At 37.9% G+C, this 21,302-nt stretch overlaps 1 long non-coding RNA gene across 1 annotated transcript in view; it reads left to right on the forward strand.

Moving 5' to 3' along the window:
* LOC116895307 overlaps window positions 1-16,113 on the forward strand; it is a 50,872-nt gene extending 34,759 nt beyond the window's left edge. Inside the window, exon 3 of the long non-coding RNA XR_004387270.1 lies at window positions 14,809-16,113. This is a non-coding gene — a long non-coding RNA (uncharacterized LOC116895307). The remainder of the gene's footprint in view (window positions 1-14,808) is intronic.
* Window positions 16,114-21,302: the final 5,189 nt, after the last annotated feature.

Raw genomic sequence — 21,302 nt, forward strand, 5'->3', positions numbered from 1 at the left:
CCATGTGAACAGGCTTGTGTTGCTTTGTTGCATGTCTGATGAGGCTTGACTTCCCTTCTCGTTTGGGAGTTGCTAACTAACTGTTCTATCTCCCTCATCTCCTCTCACTATAAGCTCCATGTTAAAAGCTCACGGGTCAGACATAGAAGCCTCCTGAACTCTGTTCTATTTCTAGAACAGCCTGGGGCTGGTTGGGCAAAGGTTCCCATAAGGATTTTCCTTATCCAATATATTCTTTAAGACTCAGGTGTCCCTTAGAGCACTGGCAAAGGTGGCTATAGTAGAACCTGACTTTACCAACCAGTCTACTGAGCTGGTTTTATATCAGCATCTGCTTCCCATCCCTCATATGGGGCAAGGTTTAGTTTCAGACATAGAGTGAGCAGCAGAATATTTGTTTGCAAATCTGAGATTTGCACAGTGGTAGCTGTATTTCTGTTAACGGCCCCAATTCCTTCAAATGTTCCAACTGAACCTCCAATAATTTCTTGACAGTTTCATGCTGTTAAGCCAGTGTTGTCGTATTACTTTATATATAAAAAAGCAAACCCTGGGTTTTAATGCTTTTTTACTTTGCAAAGACTGAATCTGTCTAAATTGGATATAAAGTATCCTCAGTTTTTATAGCTTGATTTTTATTTAGTACTGGGATTGCTACAATATTCTCTAGTACCCAAGATCCAAGGCTGCCTCTTCCTAATGTGCTCCTTGTGCCTATTTCACATCAGTGTAATTCATTCTTCCATCTAGATTTGGGCTTTATAGCATCACTTTGATGATAGTGCGAAAGAAATGATCCCTCTATGCTGTGAAACCCTCTTTTTCTAATCATCTCTTCTTGTCCTGGAGCAGTCTGCCTCTCAGTTTTTATGTAGACTCCATCCCATATTTGTGCACTGACAATTCGACATCTTTATTATATCAGTTGGTTATGAACAAGGCACAAAAGAAGTTACGGGCAAAATGGAGCTTGTTTGGCTAAATGTCCCCCTGGACTTTCAGCAAAGCACTGAAGGAATACTGAGCCTGTCTCAGAGGGGCAGAGGATGTACTGGATGCTCATCTGATGCTGGATCTCTGCTTCATGTCCTAGTTCTCCCTCTGTAGTGTGCACTTGGAGGATGATGGGTTTTAAGGACCAAATCAAGGGGTGTCAATCTTTCTCTGCTTTTCAACTAGGTTCAATGTTAGGGAGACATTGGCAGGAAACTAAAGGAAATAGTCCCTGGTGTCCTTGCCTCTTTCTTGTTCCCTTTCATCATTTTTTCAATGTGACTTTTGTCATGGCCTTGTTCCTATGTCAAGAGTCATAGATGTTGAAATTCAATTCTCCCAGAGAGTGCGTATCATGACTATTCTTTGTGGTTTTCCTTCTCCAGCAGTTACAATGGCTCATTATTCATTCTGCCTTGGGACTTTTGAGGTAACCATTTTTGTTTTCTTTTCAATTCACCTGTGGTTTGTGAATAACTCTTTAATTAAATTGTCATCGATCAGTCCTATCATAACACCTGTTCCCTTTCTAGGAACCATAAGGCCTAAAACTCCAAATATTTATTTAGTAAACTTCCGTTTTCAGACTAGAGAGAAATTTAGGAATGTATAACCCACAGATGTTAGAGCTATATACTCTGTGGATTTAGATTGCCTTTTAGATCATATGCTAGCCCAACAAATAGCACAACATTGCTAAAGTTACTTATCTACAGGTCAGTATGTTCTGGTTAGCTTTGTTGCTAGAGAAGCACCATGATGGAAAACAAATCAAGGAAGAGAGAGTTCTTGGCTTTCATTTTAAATTTTATCTTCAAGCAAAGTTGAAACAGGGATCCAAGGCAAGAGCTGAGGCAGAGGCCATAGAGGGATGCTGCTTGCTGACTTGCTCCTCATGGTTTGCTCATTCTTCTTTTTTATTTAACTCAGTCCCACTTTTCCATGGGTGGCAGCATCTACAGTGGGTGGAGCCCTCCATCTTCAATAAAAAAAAGGATGCCCCACTGATTTTTCTATAAGCCAGTCTCATGGAGGCAATTCCTCAGTTGACATCCCCTTTTCCTAGATGACTCCTTCCTCTCATTTGAGGTCAAATAGTTTCTTCGTTTCTCCATTTCCATTTTTAATGATTAGATTGTAATTTTGTTTTCCTCTATTGAAAAACTTCTTTCTGTTTTCTTTTGCCCTTGGGATTTCAGGGCCTTCTTACCACTGTCTGCATATCTATACTTTTCAAATTTAGGTTTACAATTCTATATTTAGGACATTTAACAACTTATAAGTACTTATAGTTCAACACATATGTGCTGTGGACAGCTTTTATCATTGTTGGCAGAAGCTAGGCAATTTTATCTTAATCAGTGCAATTGATCAAGGAGGAAGTTTTGCTCAACATTCAGATAAAAAAGAAACACAAATTACAGTGTGTATATGTGTGCATGCACATGTGTATATGTGCATGCATGTATGTATGTGTGTATGCCCTTATATGTGTGTGCCTATCGACTGGTGGCCCATTTCCTTAAACTCCAGGTTTCCTGTTGTGTTTTATGATTTAAAATTCACAAGATGCCTGCAGAGGAGAGTTAAGCTTGGTGAAGAAAGACTTCCCTGGGCATTATTGTTGTATTTCCTTTTTCTAACAGTTTTCTTAAATATTTTACTCAATTTCATCAGACAAGATTATGCTCATCAGAAAAGGGCTGAGATGACGGCTCATTGTAAAGTGCTTGCTGTGTAAGCATAAGAAACTCAGTTTAGATCCCCCAGAACCTAGAGATGTGATCTGTGCATGTCATGAGGGTTTGAAAATAGACACAGGCGAAACATCGGTCAGCTGCTTAATTGATTCAGTAATACACTCTTTAAAAAGTAGGATGAAGAAAGACAGAGGAAGACACCCAATATCAAACTCTATGTGTGTGTGTGTGCACACACACACACACACACACACACACACACACACACACACACACACACACACACACACACACACACACACACACACACCCCTACAGATAAAGATCAAAAAATAAAAGTTAGGTTCTCTCTCTCTCTCTCTCTCTCTCTCTCTCTCTCTCCCTCCTCCTCCCCTCCCTCCTCCCCTCTTTTCTCCCTTTCCCTCTCAGTGTGTGTGTGTGTGTGTGTGTGTGTGTGTGTAAAATAAAATTTCAGTAACTTTTTGTCTTTAACACTGTTCACTTCAATTTTGGTAAGTTGACAGATTTGCGCTCTTTTCCTTCACTAGGAACAGGAGATTTTGGAATTCCTAAGGAAATGGGATTTGATGAATTATAATCTTTTAATAGTATGCTAAATGAATTTGTATTTGGTAATCATTTATAAATATATAAAGGATTATATTTTTATTTCAAATGAATTATATGAAAGAATGTTAGCTGCAAAGTAATCATCTTTACAAGTAGTCTCCAAGTTAGGAACTTAAAAAAATGCTACCTGCAAATGTAAACATTTCAGTTCCCTGCAAAGCTGTATAATTATCGTATTCTATTATCTCTTCTATTATTATACTCTTCTATTATCCTATCAGGCTGAACAGGAAACTCCTTAAAGAAAATCAAGTCTATGGATTGCGCGAACAAACTCCACTTTAAAGAATCCAGTCTTCATGATTTCCTGCTGTAGTGTGGAAGCAAGTGACTTACTTCTCTAGCCTGAAGCATCTCCCATTTGTTTTCATTTGTTATGGTTTGTCTGTAACTTTAAACAGTCCTCTGTGGTATGGATTTGGATCCCAGTATGTCATTAATTAGAGATTTTGGGCACACTTTTAAGATGTCTATGTCACTTGTTTGTCCAAAGGGATTGCGGTGCTCTACCCAACCCCTCTTCCTTGGTTCCAGTTTGAGTTGTTCCTGTGGACTTGTACACATATGCTCATGTCTTCTACCCTCTGCTACCCTCATGTATGGTCCAAACAATGTGACTATGCATGACCAAGACATTAAACCTCGGCCGCTCTCATGTAAATAGCCCTTTAATTCTTTTTAGTATAGATTCCCTCAGTTCATCATAGTAATAATAAAAGATGATAAAATGTATAACCCTGCCACCTTGCATCAAATACATTGTGCAAGTTTTAATTTGAATGTTAAAAGACATTTTTAGGAATTTCTACCAAAAGATTGGTACATAAACAAGAATTCTGGACCATAGTTGTCACTATTATCTTTTAATATAGTAAGAGCAAACTATAAACACCTTCTGCCAGGTCTCAGTAATTAACCTTAATATATGTAGAATTCAATCTGGGTTGTCTGTGTTTGGTTTTTGTTTTTGTTTTTTTTTTTCGCAAAGCTTATCTTGAGGGATTCCAAAGAGAACAACTTTGTTAAATTGAATGAATAACCTTTTTAAATTAGCATACAGAACTAGTAAAGAGCAACTGTGATGGACTTTAGTTTACAAGTTGATTGTCACACCAATCATACCTTTCTTTTGGTACTTTCTAGAAAGACATGATGTGGCAGGATCTCATTGTACTCAGTGTCCAGTCGTGTTCTGGGACATGTGAACCTCTAGTGATGACTGAATTGTTGACAAATTGCACGCCTAGGAGGATCTTGCCATGAGCCACTTCTTAGTTCTAGGCACAACCATATTTCTCCTTTTACATGGGCTTCTACTTAAGAGATCATAATATGCTATGATTCTCATTATAAAGCATAGCTGTCAAAATGTCACATTTATAGCAATTGTTCTTTACTTCATTGAGTCTAGCCTTTTTCTATTAGCTTCTGCTTTAGCATCTCTGAATTGCCTCATAGTTAACCTGTTTCACACAAAGGAGGAAAAACAATAGGATACTGAAATGTAGAATTCTTAGCTTACTAGCCGAATTTGAAACTTTTATTGAGATATGTATTCATACTCGGTCATTATACCTACATGTAATAAGACTTGTTTCATATGACTGATTTAATCAAACACAATAATTTTATTCTTCAGTCTATGACACTCAGTTTTTGAAGTTTTCAAGTCTTTTTTTTTTTTGTCAGTATGTATTTTAAAGTTGATTTCGACCCTGCTCAGTAGTATCTCAGTTTCCACGGAATAGTTTCTTTTTTTTTTTTTTTTTTGCTTTGCTCCATTTTTATTAGGAAGTGAGCTAGAGTCCATCAGAACCACAGTCAAGCAGGCTAGGGGCTAGGTCCTCTCTGTTTCAGAAAGTTACAAGTGGTAGGCCTAGTCACTTATTTGGGTTAGATAGGGAAGCCAGAAATCCAAAAGGGTCGCTCTCAAGTCCCAATATTTTTACTTGAGGCTTTTGTCCTAGCCCAATGAAATAGGGAGAGTTTGAACCCCAGAATGCACTTTGAAAATGCTAGATGTGCAAGCAAATACTACACATGGAGGGATCCATGGCACCAGCTACATATGTAGTAGAAAATGGCCTTATCTGGCATTAATGGGAAGAAAGGCCCTTGGTCTTGTGGACATTTGATGTCCCAGTGTAGAGTGATGCTAGATTGGTGAGTAGATCGCTCCTGAGAGACACAGCCAGAATACAGCAAATACAGAGGCGAATGCCAGCAGCAAACCACTGAACTGAGAACAGGACCCCCGTTGAAGGAATCAGAGAGAGAACTGAAGAGCTTGAAGGGCTCGAGACCCCATATGAACAACAATGCCAAGCAACCAGAGCTTCCAGGGACTAAGCCACTACCTAAAGACTATACATGGACTGACCCTGGACTCTGACCTCATAGGTAGCAATGAATATCCTAGTAAGAGCACCAGTGGAAGGGGAAGCCCTGGGTCCTGCTAAGACTGAACCCCCAGTGAACTGGAATAGTTTTTTTAATCTTCTTTCCATGTGTGCACTGTCTTAATTCCCGCATCCATCATGAAGTCACCAATCCATATATATATATATATATATATATATATATATATATATATATATATATGTGTGTGTGTGTGTGTGTGTGTGTGTGTGTGTGTGTGTGTGTGTTTATATATAAAATAGCTCTAGATAAGAACATCATTTTAGGATCTAACGAGATGGCTCAGCAGTTAAGAGTGCCTGCTGTTCTTTCAGAGGGCTGGAGTTCTGTTCCTAGCATTCATGTGCTGTGTCTCACAAATGCCCGTAACTCCAGGTCCAGGGCTAATGTTCTCCTCTGTCTTCCATGAGTTCCATGGGTTACAAACTCACTCAGACAACCCATATACACAAATAAAGTTGAACAATTTCCCAAATCATAACAACTATTCTTTTTTAATTTTTAACAGAAACTAGTTTAGAGCTCCTAGACTATCTACATCTGGGTATGAACAGACCAATAGTTTTCTGCCTTAGACAGCCTTTGGTTAGAAGTTGCAATAGGAATGTGGCAGTCTAGTAGTACTGGTAGCTAAGTAGATCTCAGACCCTCAGAGTGGTCCGGTGTGAGACAGGAAATGATTCCAAGAAATGTTCTTGGTGTCATCTGCTTATTCCTGGAGAGGGATAATTTCTTCTTTCTTCTAGAGAGGATACTTACATAGTATGAAAAACCTTTTAAAATTGGACTGTCAATAACAATGCAGCATGTTTTATGCCAGATAGAATGTTCCTAGTGTCACATCTGATGGCTAGATGTGTCTCTGTCCTAGACCCTTGGTCTCATTCAACACTGAAATGCTAGTTGTTCATCTGGTTATATGGCAGGAGCTGTGTGTGTGTTTGTTATCTTAATATCCCTTGACATTTTGTGCTTCGGGTTGAGACAGGCCATGGTTTTATATTTTATAATTATTTACCATAAATTCTTAGAAATTGGACTAGTTCTGTAAATAATTGTAGCTTAATGAATTTCATATATATATATATATATAATATTCAATTTACTCAGATAAGCAAGATAAATTATGTGACAAGGAAAACACTTTCATATCATTTACAGTTCTATAAGTTTATGTTGGCAATGGGGTAGGATATATTCCTCAAAGGTTTGGGGGAGTAGTCAGTTTTCAGCATATATCTGATAGCAAGTAGAACCTACCCTCTAAGAGCTTAGATTCACAAGGTCACTTTAATGTCTACTTTTTTTCTCTTTATGTGATTTGAATTTCTAAAATTTTTCTATTTCCTCAAAAGAAATCTCACTTTTATGAAACCTCATTTATTACTGGCATTAAATTTCTCCTAATAAGAATTAAGAAATTGACTCACAAATTAATTCACAGGAAAATGTTCAATCTATAAAGAGAGCAGGTGCTGTTCATTGTTCTGCACTCTATGTAAGCCTTATCTAGTCTTCAATGTCTACTTATGATTTTATAACGACTTACCTATTATCGTCACATTGTAAGTCTACTAATTAACTCTCTCACTTTGTAGTGAGGCTCTACTCGGTATTTCACTTTCCTGGACAAGAAGAGAAGACATTTAGAGCAATTAGACTTTCACTGATGACTATTTTTATCACTAGAGAAATTGATGTACTTACGTAGAAGCCTTATGAATACTAACGGTTATGCAAAGCCAATTCAGGAAGTCAATTTTTGATTGATATCCCCTTCTTTCCCCACCTCTTTGCTTTAAAATGAAACCTCAGCATGCATTCTACTTGTTAAGCATGATGGTGTTTTTGAAAGGATCCCACAGGAGGAGATTACCCAGCAGAACACTGTCCTCCCTCAAGAAAAATAGAATTATTAATTATAGATTTTGCATCTAGTGAAAAGTGGTTTTTGCAGCCTGATTTCTGTGGAGAGATGGATTCTGAAATGTCAACAGAAGGTTTTGGGTGAAATTTGTTAAAAGTCCCCACTCTGCCCTCCCACTCTCCTACCCACACCTCTCACCACCCATTTTCTCTTCCTGTTTTCACTAGTATGGTGACTGAGGACCGGAGCTTGGGAGGACAGAGAATGTGGTTTCCTCATGACACTGGAGATCTGCCACATAACTGCAGCTGCCCCTGCTGACCTCTAGATGAGAGGATAAATCTCCATGTGTTTAACTCTGTTGTCAGATTTCTATTACTGACCACAAGTCCCCAAGGCGCATAGCTGTGAGGGCTTAGGAAATGCTTATTAGGACTTCAATGGTGCTTGGTAGTTTTGTGGTTTCTCAGTGATATCTAAGAGATCACCTAGGGATACTTGGAAGTGTGGAAGGCAGGATTCTCCAATTCTCTGCTGCTTTAGAGTTGCAGATGAAAACAGATCTAATTTCATCAGCTTTGTTATTAGATATCTGTGTGGCATTTGACTTGAACCAATGTCCCATAGCTTAGAGTAATTTGAAAACCACTGAGTTCTAGACTAAACTTCCCATGGCTAAACCAGTAACTGTGTTTTAGACATTTTACTAAGTGATTATTGTATAATAAACCATTTGTTTCCCCCTCAATAATGCTATGAGGTAAAGGCTCTTGGCATTTGCACCCTGCACACAAGGAAATTGAGACACATGAAACATTAAGCAGTCTGGCATTCCTTGCACATAGCAAAGCTGAGATCAGATCCGTTGTGCTGTGAAATTCTGGCTTTGAAACCGCATAACCCCTCTATGTCTGATACCTAAAGAAAGGGTAGTGAGATTTTCTCAAGTGAAAACAGAATTTATAGTTTCCTATATAGTATGGTTTTGGAGTATCTTTAATCATATGATATTTGGGGCATTACTCTTGGTGTTCCACTAAGACAACTATTTAAAAAACAAACAAGTAAACAAAACAAAACAAAACAAAAAGGCACAGCTAGCATCCAGTTCCTTCAGAATGGAACGAGGAGAAGCAGGAAATAGATCTCAGAAACAGAGATCAAATGTTCACATCAAGAATGGAAGTGATTCTTTTGAAGCTGGAATTGGTGTAAGTAGAATGAGAACTAAGTAGTGAGATGGCTCAGTGGTTGAGTGTCCGGATGTCCTGAGTTCATTCCTAGCAACCACATCTGGAGGTTACAACCTTCTAGCAACTCTAGCAATAGAGGACTTGAGGCCCAAGTTTCCAGTGGTACCTCATACACATAAACACACCTTTACATATATAGAAAAGAAATCTTGTTTTAAATTTTCACCATCGTCATCGGCGGCGGCGGCGGCGGCGGCGGCGGCGGCGGCGTCATCATTTTTACTTACTCACTTTACAACCTGCTACTGTCCCGCTCCTGGTCATCCCCTCCCACAATCCCTCCCCACCCCACCTCCCTTTCCCCTCTAAGCAGGTAGGTCTTCCCATAGGTATCCCTCACTTTGGTATAAGTCTCCTTGTGGCTAGCCGCGTTTCTCTCCCATTGAGGCCAGGCCAGGCAAGTCATAAAGGTTAATGGAGAAAGGAACATGGATTGTGATAGAAAACAAGGACAAGATGTCTCAATGTCATACATATATTTTACCGACAGGCAGGAGCTGGCCGAGAGCTAATACATACGTACCTATGTGTGAAATCCACGAAGTCAGGAGTGGAATGCAATTAAAAGATGCAAACTTGAAATTGTTTCTGAGACTATAAAGCAAACGGAGAATTTATCTACCTGTTTGTTCATCCGGGCATAAAGAAAGGTCGAGCAGTGATGTGCAAGCAGGAGGGTTGCTACCCATGGGGGCCTGCTGAGAACATGGGGAAATCATGGTGCAAGTGCAGGTGGGAGCAGATTTCCATTTCTGTCTCCCGTGGTTTTGATTTTGATTTATTTACATGACACCCCACCTCCCCCAAAACGATAACAACCAATGATCCAAATGTCGGATAGTTTGAGACCATAGATGATTTTACAGCCTTCGTTTATTTTGTTTGTTGTAGTGTATGTCTATACAGGCTCTGTGCGCTGAGAAGGTATCTTTTCTTGGGCAGCGTCGTTTTCAATATTGTGCCTGTTTTAACTCACACATCGCTGTTACTTCCTGCTGCACGCCACACCCCCTCTATTCATTGGATTAAGAAATCCTAAAGACACAACTGGGGTCCTCCATTCTAGTTTTAGAGAATAAAAGACACAGGTAAATTGCATAATACGTGAAGTGACAGCCGTTGTTCTACATGTGAGGATGAGGGCAGAGAATGCAGCTGGAAATGAGGTTACAGTTTCCTGCTAGGTCACTGAGAAAGGCTTCATGGGAGACACATTTTCTTTCAGACTTCTGGCACCTGTCGGGATTGCTGCTGTTTTGTGGAGATTTTAGTCAGAAGACTATCTCATATTATTTTTGGTAGGAAATAAGTTGTACTTTTTCTATCATCAGGCTGGTCCTTGACTTTCCTTACTAGAGATTTCCTACAAAATCTCCCCATTAAAAGTCTTAGATAATTGAGACACAAAGCTAAAAATCCTCAAATGTAACCAGCCAACCTGCCATTTGCCAAGAAGTCCGTTCGTGGCTCTTACTGCTTCGTCAGACTCCCAAGCTGATGGCTTTAGCACAAATGCCTTTATCAGGAAATTATTTCCGTAATTGGTGCCAAAAAAAAGTCATTAAAGGAGCAAACAGCAGGACGAAGACCACTGAGGAAACTGTAATTCTCTTGGTAGCTGGTCCAACCCAGGCAGGAGGTGCCTCTCTGCTGGGCAGAAACAATTTGTGCCCACACTGGACTGCTTCCTGCTGCGTCCCATCCTGCACTTACCCACAGGGGTATTCCTCCAAGAAGTATGAAAACTGTTAGCCACTGGCTTCCTGAAAACGAGTCAGTTATCAATGACCTTTCTGGTCAAAAACAATGTTTTCTAGACACAGCAGGGCGGGCATATATAGGAACTCATAGCACTTGTGACGATGTGTGCATGAGATTGTCCAAAGCTCAAGACAAAAATAAATAAATAAATAAATAAATAAATAAATAAATAAATAAATAAATAAATAAATCCTAACACAGAGATGGAGTGGGGCTAAGTCCTACCCCCAGCTAAAACTAAAGAACTGTTAGCCCCAGGCAAAGTCAACCATACTCAAGTGGAAGGCCATATATTCCAAGTATATGGGTAGCCCAAATTGTACATGAGTTTTTATAAAAGAAAGGGCAGAAAGTTAGGTGGTCACGGAAGGACACAGAGATGGATTTTGACGACTTAGGGGAGGGAGGTATATATGATCAAAATACATTGTACAAAATTCTCAAAGACCTAATGAAAAATAAGAGAAATAAAAATGCAAAAATAAACTATACAAATGAAACAAAAAGAAATTTAAATACTAAAAAAAGATTCTTAACAGGTAAGTGAGGAGTTGGAGGTGGTTACTTTTTTAATCAAGAGAAAGCAAAGGTTCCTTTGTCTTCCATTATTACTTGAAAAATGTATTTTTATTGTGTGTGTTTATGATGTGTGTGTATTTGGGGGGTGTTGTATCACAGAGCACAGATGGTCACCACAGGCTAACTTTGAGTTAATTCTCTTCCATGACTACTGTTATGAGGGTTCTGGGATTGGAACCCTGGATCCTTCACTAATAGCTTTACCCAATGAGCCATTCTGTTCTGTCTGTCTGTCTGTCTGTCTGTCTTTCTGTCTGTCATCTATAGTTTAGTATTATTCATCCTGAGAAACGGGCATTAACTCTGCCAAACAGGCCTTCATGCAGACACTTTAGTGATTGACTAGGTTCAGAATTCTTTTGGGAAAGTCATATTTCCCATCAGACATGCAAGGATTTCTCTGAATGACTTTATTAATTTACAGCATTAACTTTGGCTATCACCCTGTCTGGTGCAATCTTTCTGTTTATTTTTAAATAATTGTGTACTTGCAAGGGATTGAAAAAAAATTGTAGGGTCCCTCTATTCTCTGAGCGGGAATGAGGCACAAACTTAAAAGGTGCTGTTTTTATCTAGTGACTTTGGAGATGACATTGTGGTTTCCTTTTTGAAAATCTTAGGGCAATGAACCTCCTCCCTTTCCATGTTGTAAATTTTATAATGATAGATGTTTCAGAATATTTCCTTCTGACCTGCACTTACTCTTTGAAATATTTGGTGGTCCGCTCCCACTCATTTTACGGAGCACCATATTTGTTTTACTCCGTGTGCATGTGTGCAAAGCATTTGAGTCTTACAAATATTTTGTAAAAGTAACCCTTGGATACACTCTTAAATAAAACAGCCAGTTATTTTGGATATTCTAGGTGAACAATTATTTTATTATTTTTTGTTTATTAATTATCACATTTGTTTACCTCTCGAATGATATCCCCATTCTTGGTTTCCCCTTCACAAACCACTCATCCAACATCTGCCCTCTTCTCCTCTCTCCCCTACCCTTTGCCTCTATGAGGGTGCTCCCCAACTCCCCCACCCACTCCTGTCCCACCGCTCCAGCATCCCCATACACTAGGCATCAAACCTCCCAGAGACTAAGGGCCTGGAGTCATGGGTCCCTCCCCATGTACTCCTTGGATGGTGGTCTAGTCCCTGAGAGCACTTGGTGGTCCTACCAGCCGACATTGTTCTTCCTATGGGGTTGCAATCCCCCTCACAGAAGGAATAATTTTTTTGCTACAAATCTGAGTATTTTTAAAGTTTTACTTCATTCATTCATTGTTGCTTCTAAAGTTCTTTCGCTAGTTCATTTATTCTTTTATTTTAATGGTGAGCATTTAATATTTTTAAAAAGACAGTTGAGACAATTGTTTTGATTTCTTCCAGTGGATGAAAACTAAATTTTCTTTATTTTGAATTTGAATTTTATCTTAATATGTTTATTATCAATTCAAATTAGTGTGTGGCTATTGCTTTCTTTTTAATCTTAATGTTATAATGAATATTTTGCCCATATGTGCAGAGGGATTATTTTTTACTTGTTTTTATTTTTAACTTACAAAGAACATGATGTTATTTATCAAAGTATGTTTTAATAGATTCTTCTTCCTTCATCTTCTACCTTGTCATAGCCTCTCCTTTATCTTTCCGTTTCATGTTCTCTGTGTCCCTCCCCCCTCCCACAGTACCCACTCTAGCTCTCTTCTCATCTGCCTTTTAGTTTTTTAGGCTTTACCCATATGCACATTCCTGTATCATCCACGTATGTATGTATGTATGTATGTATGTATGTATGTATGTATGTATGTATATCTATCTTTCTTTCTATCATCTATCTATCTATGTATCATCTATCTACCTATCATCTATCTATCTTATACATTGCAGATAGGATGTGCATCTGAGACACGACATGTAGTCTTTATCTTTCTGAGTTTGAATTAGATAGATATCTTAATATTACACTTTCCAGAGAGAGAGAGAGAGAGACAGAGAGACAGAGAGACAGAGAGACAGAGAGAGAGAGAGAGCACCTGATGCTCATGAGATCAGAAGAAGTCATTAGATGTCCTAGAACTCGAGCTATATACGTTTGAGCTGTCATGTGGATGCTGCAAAGCGAACCTGGATCTTCTGCAGGACCCCTAAGTATTTTAAACTGCTGGGCCGTTTCTCCAGCTCCTGCTAGTATGTTAATTTTTAAATGTAGATATACTGTGTCAATTAATGAAACATTCTTCCATTTTTAGTTTAATATTGTGTTTTCTTATGTTGGAACAAACATTTAGTTTTTTTAAACCCCTCTTTAGCACTTACTGTTTAATCTCCATAATTGTTATATAGTCAGTAAAGATTTGATTAGTAAGTCTTATTCTCACGTGACAGTCTTTATCAGTTTCACTTGAGTTAATCTTTCTAGATGCCTTTATTTAGGTGGATCGCTATTGCTATTTCTGATATGTGGATGTTCAAAGTCTTAGTGTGGGATTTAAGCTGTTCCAGAGGATGAAAACTGCATTGTTTTTGTGGAAACAAAAATTTCACACCATTTTACAATTGTGTTTGCACTTGGTCCTTTCTGTCCTGATGTAGTTCATGAACTTTGTGACATAAAAGCTCCTTGTGCACTCTCTAGTTTTAGCTCATGCTACTTCACTTATGTATTAACCATCATCAGAGTCTGAGACAATTTGTCTAAGGATCACTGGTTGTCACTTTTGTCATAAAATCTATTTTTCTCCCCTCTATTTATACAACAGGCTTTACTTTTTTTTATAGGAGTATGAAGTATAAGCATTTTGAGTTTGTAAGAAGCTAAAAATTATAGGTTTGAGAAGCCATGCATTACTTGAGAACGATAATAGTTGAATTAACAGGAAAGTAGAAAATGACAGAGCATAATCATGTTCATCTATCATCAATATTCTTCAAGTGTACAAAATTCTACAATGAATTTCTGAAATAAGTCAATATATGATTAATGCAACTTGCAGTTCTCTAAAAAATTTTTCACATTTTTCTTTTCCTATCTGTAATACTGTGAATATACGATAAGGAAAGTGTAGAGAACTATAATTATGTCTTATAAATGCAATTTCTTTCTAAAAAGACTTCTATTCTATCACACATCCTAATGCTCTTATGCCAAAAGGATTATTTTCTTTGAGTTAAAAAAATCAAGGCTAGCTTCAAAATGTTTATAAATATATATTATAACAGGTTGGTATCCAGATCTCATGTGCGAGAGTCATTTCTTAGATGAAGGGCAAGATGAATTATGGCAGAAAAAGTAGACAATATAGTTTTGTTAAAATCTTAATTTCATTTTTAAATTAAAATTTAAAGAAGGATTATAGAAAATCTGCATAATATTTTCTACACTATACTTCTTTCAAAAATATTGGAAAAGTGTTTGAGTCTTAAGAATATTTTATAAGAGTAGCCCTTGGGGATGCTTTTAAATAAACAGCCAGTTATTTAAGATATACTATGTAAACAATTATTTTGTATTTCAAATCTGAGTATTTTTAAAATTTTACTTCATTCATTCACTGTTGCTTCAAATGTTATTTCATTGGTTCATTTATTCTTTTCTTTTAATTGTTAGGATATAAATCAACAGAGAAATGTTCCAGATGAAGGCCCATGCTTCAGATGGTCATATTCCTGATGGATGAGAACATGCATAGCTATCAACTGAGGTGGAGAAATTATAAGTTAACAACGGATGACAAGTTCTTTCCCTCATTGTTGATATAAATGTCCACAGGAGACCAAGAATGGGACAGCAGAAAACATTTCTAGGACTTTTTCTGCTTCAGCATAAAATTATGTCTGCTGTTTGCTTGCGCACCCTTCTTGACTAAGCTTCAAATTGACCATGTAGGTCTATGCTCTGTCTGCTCTTGATTCTTGCTATAAACATGGCTAAAGGAAGGCAGGAATGGCTGTGCCATAAACTATTTAATATGTTGCCCTGGAATTTCCTACAGAAGATTAACTGTTTACTACTTCAATATCAGTGTCTCATAAAATTTGAAAACCTGATGAAATGTATATGGATTTTTTTTGCTATGGTTTTCAATAGGACCTTCATTTTTAGGACCTTTATCTGGACACTGGTCTGGAAGAACACTTTCCTCTTTGCATCTCAATCAGTATTCTCCTTACCTTCAGTCTACTTACAGATTTCTAATTTGATCCTAATATTCTCCTGAGAATTTTCCCCAAATTCGTCCTACAAATCAGTTCTAAAGGCTTTTCCACAAGTCTAGTAATGGCCTAAACCACTATACTTCTAAGCCCCAATCTTCTGTCTATCATCCCTGTATCACTATAATAAATAGCCAAGATAATCACTGTGTGAGCAGAAAAGGCTTACTTTAGCTTGAAATTTCAGAGTTCTCATGTCTAGTTTTTCACTAAGTGAAATAAATGAACAAACAAAAGATCCTCACAGCACTGGCTTCAAACAGGAAACTCCTATCATAGTGAAGAACTTTAACAAAATCTGTGGAGAATGCTGTTTACTAGCTAACTCCCTATGTGCCTTATACTCAGTACCTTTCTTAAACAGTTCAGGAACATTTGCCTAGGAATGGTACCACCCACAATGGGTCATTAATAATTAACAATCTACAATCAAGAAACTCCCTCATAAATATGCCTACAGTTCAGTTAGCATGCCTACAGGCCACACCAATTAAAAATCAAGGAAGTCACTCATAGACATGCTTACAAGCCAATCAGACATAGGCAATTTCTCAATTGAGGTGTTCCTCTAAGATGACCCCAGTCTATGCCACAGTGACTCAGGACAGTTCCTCATGCGACATATAAACATGTAGTTATTACCCATGTATAATAATAGATGGTAATAGAACAATGGAAGTCCTCAAATCCATTGTGCTCCTTCTCTGTGATTTGCCTTTGCTCACTGAGGTCAAACCTTAATCAATATTCTTTTCCAGCTTCTAGATGGAGATTAATCCTTGTGGAAGGTCAAAGAAATGACCTTACTTTTTGTGCATTCATCACTGTCTATAGGCACCCTGATGGCTCCAACCCTCTCTCTGGAAAGGCCTGCTATCATATGCAATGGATGATCTAGTGTGAGTCATTCTTCCAATAGTCTAGGGGAGAAGTAGAGTCTTGATTTCTTTAATTTCTGGGCCATTTCTTTGTTGTTGTTTGTCTTTTTATCTCACCTTCACATATATTAAGTTCCTGTTCTAACAACACAGACTAGTTTCCCTGTCTCACTGGTTTTGCCTTTTCTTTGCCTCTTCCTTCTCATTCTCTTGCCGCTGTTGAACTCTGACTGATAAGCTACCCAAATATTCAAACATACAAAATAAAATTATTTATCTGATTAAAACATGAATAAAAATGAAAAGGCTATACTTAAAACAGATACCACATGAAGAAAATACAAGATAATTATTAATCAAATTAAAAACCCCAGAGTAATCTCATAGGGACCAAAGAAGCTGTCAGGGAAACAGTTTGGCCACATAGGTACTAGGTAGAGTTTAAGAAAGAAAGAAAGAAAGAAAGGAAGAAAGAAAGAAAGAAAGAAAGAAAGAAAGAAAGAAAGAAAGAGAAAGAAAGAGAGAGAGGAAGGAAGGAAGAAAGAAAGAAAACACAAATGATAACATTTCAGTTCTCATTTATACTTTAATTAAACTTCTAATTTAATGTGACCTTCCAAAGTCTTAAAGGTTAATGACTAAGAATACAAATAATAAAGCAAAACACAATGTAGAGATTTTATATACAAGAACATTGGCAACAAAAATAGTGTCAGAGTAATGGTGGATAATATAATCTATCAGACTCAATAAAGGCTAGACAAATAAAAAATAAAGAATTAAACTAGTATATGAAAGAAAAAAATAACTCTTTGCTAAAAACAAATACTCACGTATACACATGTATTTTTATTAAGGACATAACTGTAACTTTGAATCAAGCATTGCATATACAGTGCTCATTTCACCTTCTGCTCTGTCTGGTGTGTCCTGGTCTTTGCTCCTTCTGGTCTACCTCTTTAAGGAAGTCAGTTGAGATGCCACTGAGAGATCAAAAGATGAGAGGAGTGAGAAGGCATAGAGTCACTGGGTGTAAGGATGTTTGTCTGGTGGCAGAAAATGAGAGAAGATTGTGGTATTGGCCAGTTGTTTCTGAAATTTTCATTTTACACATTCCTCCATTCTTAACCTCGCCCAGAGCCTCACCTCCCAAGCTGCTTCATGCTGCCACTCCCAAGCCTCTTGAGAGTTTTGTAGAATCAGCACTGATGCTTCCCCACTGCCTATGTAGGATTTGGTAGCTCAGGGTTGCTGAATCAGTCATCACTCTGGTTCCCAGCTTCCAAGGTAGTGTGACTCATTTCCTTTCCTCATCCTGTTGCCTCTGAGATTCACAGTTTTAGTACCTTTTTAATCCTTTCATTCTGACTTGGCATTTGAGTAGAGTGATGAGAGCAGCAAGGAGCTCAGTGGTAATTCATGGCATGAGATCAGTGCCTTCTTGAACCAGAAGGACTCCGCCACTGTTTTGTGTTGTTATTTACGCTTTTTGTCTAGGTATCTGAGACTTGTCTTGAACTTCTAATTCTCCTTCCTATATCTCAAAAGAGTGCTGGAATTACAGGAATGGGCCACCAAACCTAGCTTCTTTGTGTTTTGACCTCCAAGAAACTCCGATATCTTTCATCTAATGTCTAGAAACATCCTTGACTCATTAAAGAATGAACGAATGGGTAGAAGTGGACAAGCTATTGGGGCTGGAATCTATTTCATGTTCTTCCACATATCTAGGTAGATTCTTCTCTTTCTACCTAGAACACAGTCAGCTCCTAACAAGGAAAGGAAAATAGCATTTCAATTATTCCAGTATTGGTCACTGTTGCTTTGGGATTTATGATCTGATTGATATATTATATGCACCTCTCCCAAAATCAGCATATAATGAGGAGTCAGAACTTGTGAACTTAAAATCTGTTCTATACTTTAGAGGGAGAAAAGGAAATGAAAATATAAAGTATCATGAAGACAGAGTCATGATGAAATCTCATTGTAAAAGAATTACCTTGATGGTCAGCTCTGATTTTAGAGAAAACTCTTTCTTTCACTGTGAATGTCACTCCATGGGCAAAACTCCCTAGTTGGATGGATCTTCAGTATGACCTGTGGATCTGCCTTCCCTGGGACAACATTACAACATTATCATTTGCAGCCAAATACTAAAATTGTTCCTGTGGCCTGAACAATTTTTCTCTACCTGCCTTCCACTAATGGAGCATGAAATAGTCATGTGCCTTCAGAAATCATACCTTTATTAATTTTTTAATATCCTTCCTCTTTATAACTTTGAGTCTACATGTTGAAAGATACTCTGTGGACAAACTATTAAGGTCTCCAATCTCTCCTTTTCATTTAAATTTTTTTTGCCTGACCCATCATTTTGTCCCTTTATTTATTTTATGATCACTTCTGAGAATTTGGCTTTGATAGAAAAACATGTCTAGTTGCCTGACAGAAAACTTTTAATTTGAGGTGTAGAAGAAAGGTCTGGACCTTTTCTCCAATTATGTCTGTTTTTTGCAACCCTGTGGTGTAACCTGGCTTAATTAGCCTGAGTAGGAATTTTTGTTGAAAGAATCGTTAACGAGTTTCGAACACAGTGAAGCGAGAGGTTGGGCTGTGCTTACAGTGTTCAGTGAGCACCGGTTCTACTGAGGGTGAGAGCTTATTGTGGCATGATAAATTCTCCTTTGTGCAGTCTTTACCATCACCATGGGCTAATGGAATTCTCTAAGTTTATATTCTGACATTTCCTCCTGTCACCTGTTGTGTGCTATTTTCTCCTTGGACTACATAGCTATAACCTGAAAATACAACTTCTATATGTGTTTTGAGTTGCTAAGTTGATGACAGTGCTTGGTGAGTTAGGAAGAAAAAAGTCGTTTTCAATGATTCCTTCTCTCCTTCTCTTCACTGCTTTTTCCAAGGAGGTTGTACATGCACTCCCACTCACGAGTGTATGGCGATCTCAGGGTTAGGCACTTACGCAGGGTAGTCTGGTGGTGTGCAAGAAAGCTATTCAGTGTCAGGATTCATTGCGATTCAGTTCAACCATCGCCAGAGAAAGCAACCTAGGTTCTTTAATGTCATCTTTTCTAACTTAGTCTTACTCTTTTCCCCTGTATTTCCTAATTTGGCTCACAACGTAGATGAAGGGGAAAGGTTTCCCTCAGTGGCTTAACGAGGTTCCAGGCTTAACAAGTATGTCTTATACTTCAGTTGTTGCTGTGATGTTATATAAAGGTTTGTAGTTATCTTTCAACACAGGCTTTCTTCATTTCAGATTGTTTTGCTTTGAATTCCATTTTCATTATGGTAAGTGGCACTTTTCCTTCCTTACCTTAGAACTTTTATTGTATCCCCACAACTTACAATGCTTTTGTTAGGATGATTTATGTTCACATAAACTGCATATAAATTATGCGAAATGAATTTCTCCCTCTCTCTGAAGACTCAATGAGTTGCCTGAAGTTATTAATGTCTGTCTTATGTTTACTCTCAGCTGATATTTTACCCTTCTGTGTCCATTAATTTTAGTTAGATATATAAAGTACTGTTAAATTACAACATCAAAATTCTGAATGTTTAATTTCCATTCTATTGATTACTTCAAAAATTTTAACATTTTAAATTATATAGCATATACTGAAAAACACACACGTTATCTTTTATCATTTAGTAAGATTTTGTTAGGTAGATTAGTCTTTATGAAGGCATTATCATCATGTTGGTCAGCGAGCAGAGCATCATTCTCAGAAGCCCTCTATACCCTCATTACAGTTACTTGTGCACCCCTTTCAGCACCCCAGAATCTGACTCTCCTCATACACCTCTGTCTTTCTCTGATATTATACGTCATTTCCCTTTGTAGCATATTGACTGAATTTCCTCAATTACAAATGATGTTCAGGATCTCTATCACATACAAATTGATCATGAAATTGATTATAAAAATTCCAGTTTATATTCTTTTATCATGTTTATTTTTTACTGTAGACTGAGCGTATTTGTTTATTTTGAATATTATTCACTTGTCAGTAATAAATATCAGACCTTTTTCTTCCAACTTTGTTTTTCGTTTAATCGCTTTATTGATATTGTATGCACTTGCAAGCTTTAATGTGTCTGAATGCATTACTCTCTTCCCACGTGCGTTCCTTTTGATCTTGCCAAAGAAAACCTTTCATACTCTGAATTCCTACGGCTGCCCTTAATTTCTTCTTACTAGTGCAAAATTTTAAATTTAAGCTAAACTGAAGAAATATAGAAATTTCAGCTGAAGGTAATGGGCAGTACAATCACCCAACGTCTTCTTCTAAGGCCTGCAGACAGCAGACAGAGAACAAATGAAACCTCACACAGACAATTCTATATTTCCAGCCTGAGGCACAGTGGAGCATGCACTCCAGTTCATAGGCAGTGACCAGATACTACAGGGCCCCTCATACTACATGGTATCTGGAAAAAGTGCACAGAAAATTGCAAACGAAACAGACAGACAGTTGAAGAGGACATTTGGCATCAGCAATCTCACAAAGTGACATGGATGGATTGCTGAGGGGAGCTGTTAGATGGTCTCACACTTGAGGAATGCAAAGACATAGGCTTCAGAATGCAGAAGACTGGTGCATGATAGGAAGGCAGCACTTCCAGGGTTAAGATACGGAGTAGTCTGGACATCTGAGGTACCCTTTGAAAGCAGCAGCCACAAGTTAGCAAGCCTTTATTGAACAGGACACGGAAAGAACCCGTGTCAACTTTACCACAGATGGACACCTGTGGTAAGGTAACATCTGTTCATGACAGCAATAGAAGACGGAATCCTTGAGTTGAGAAGCCAGGAAAGCCCAACTTATTCAGATCTTATCCCTCACTCCACAGAATACACCTTCCAATTAAAATGCTAAGAATAATGAACATCATTAAAGTATGTTAAAAGCAAACAAAACCACCCAAATCCCATATGGCGATACTATAAGAAAACAGATGAAGGTCAACGTTGTTTTGGAAGTGA

The sequence above is a fragment of the Rattus rattus genome, chromosome 3 (genome assembly GCF_011064425.1).
Source record: "Rattus rattus isolate New Zealand chromosome 3, Rrattus_CSIRO_v1, whole genome shotgun sequence".
Taxonomy (NCBI): Eukaryota; Metazoa; Chordata; class Mammalia; order Rodentia; family Muridae; genus Rattus; species Rattus rattus.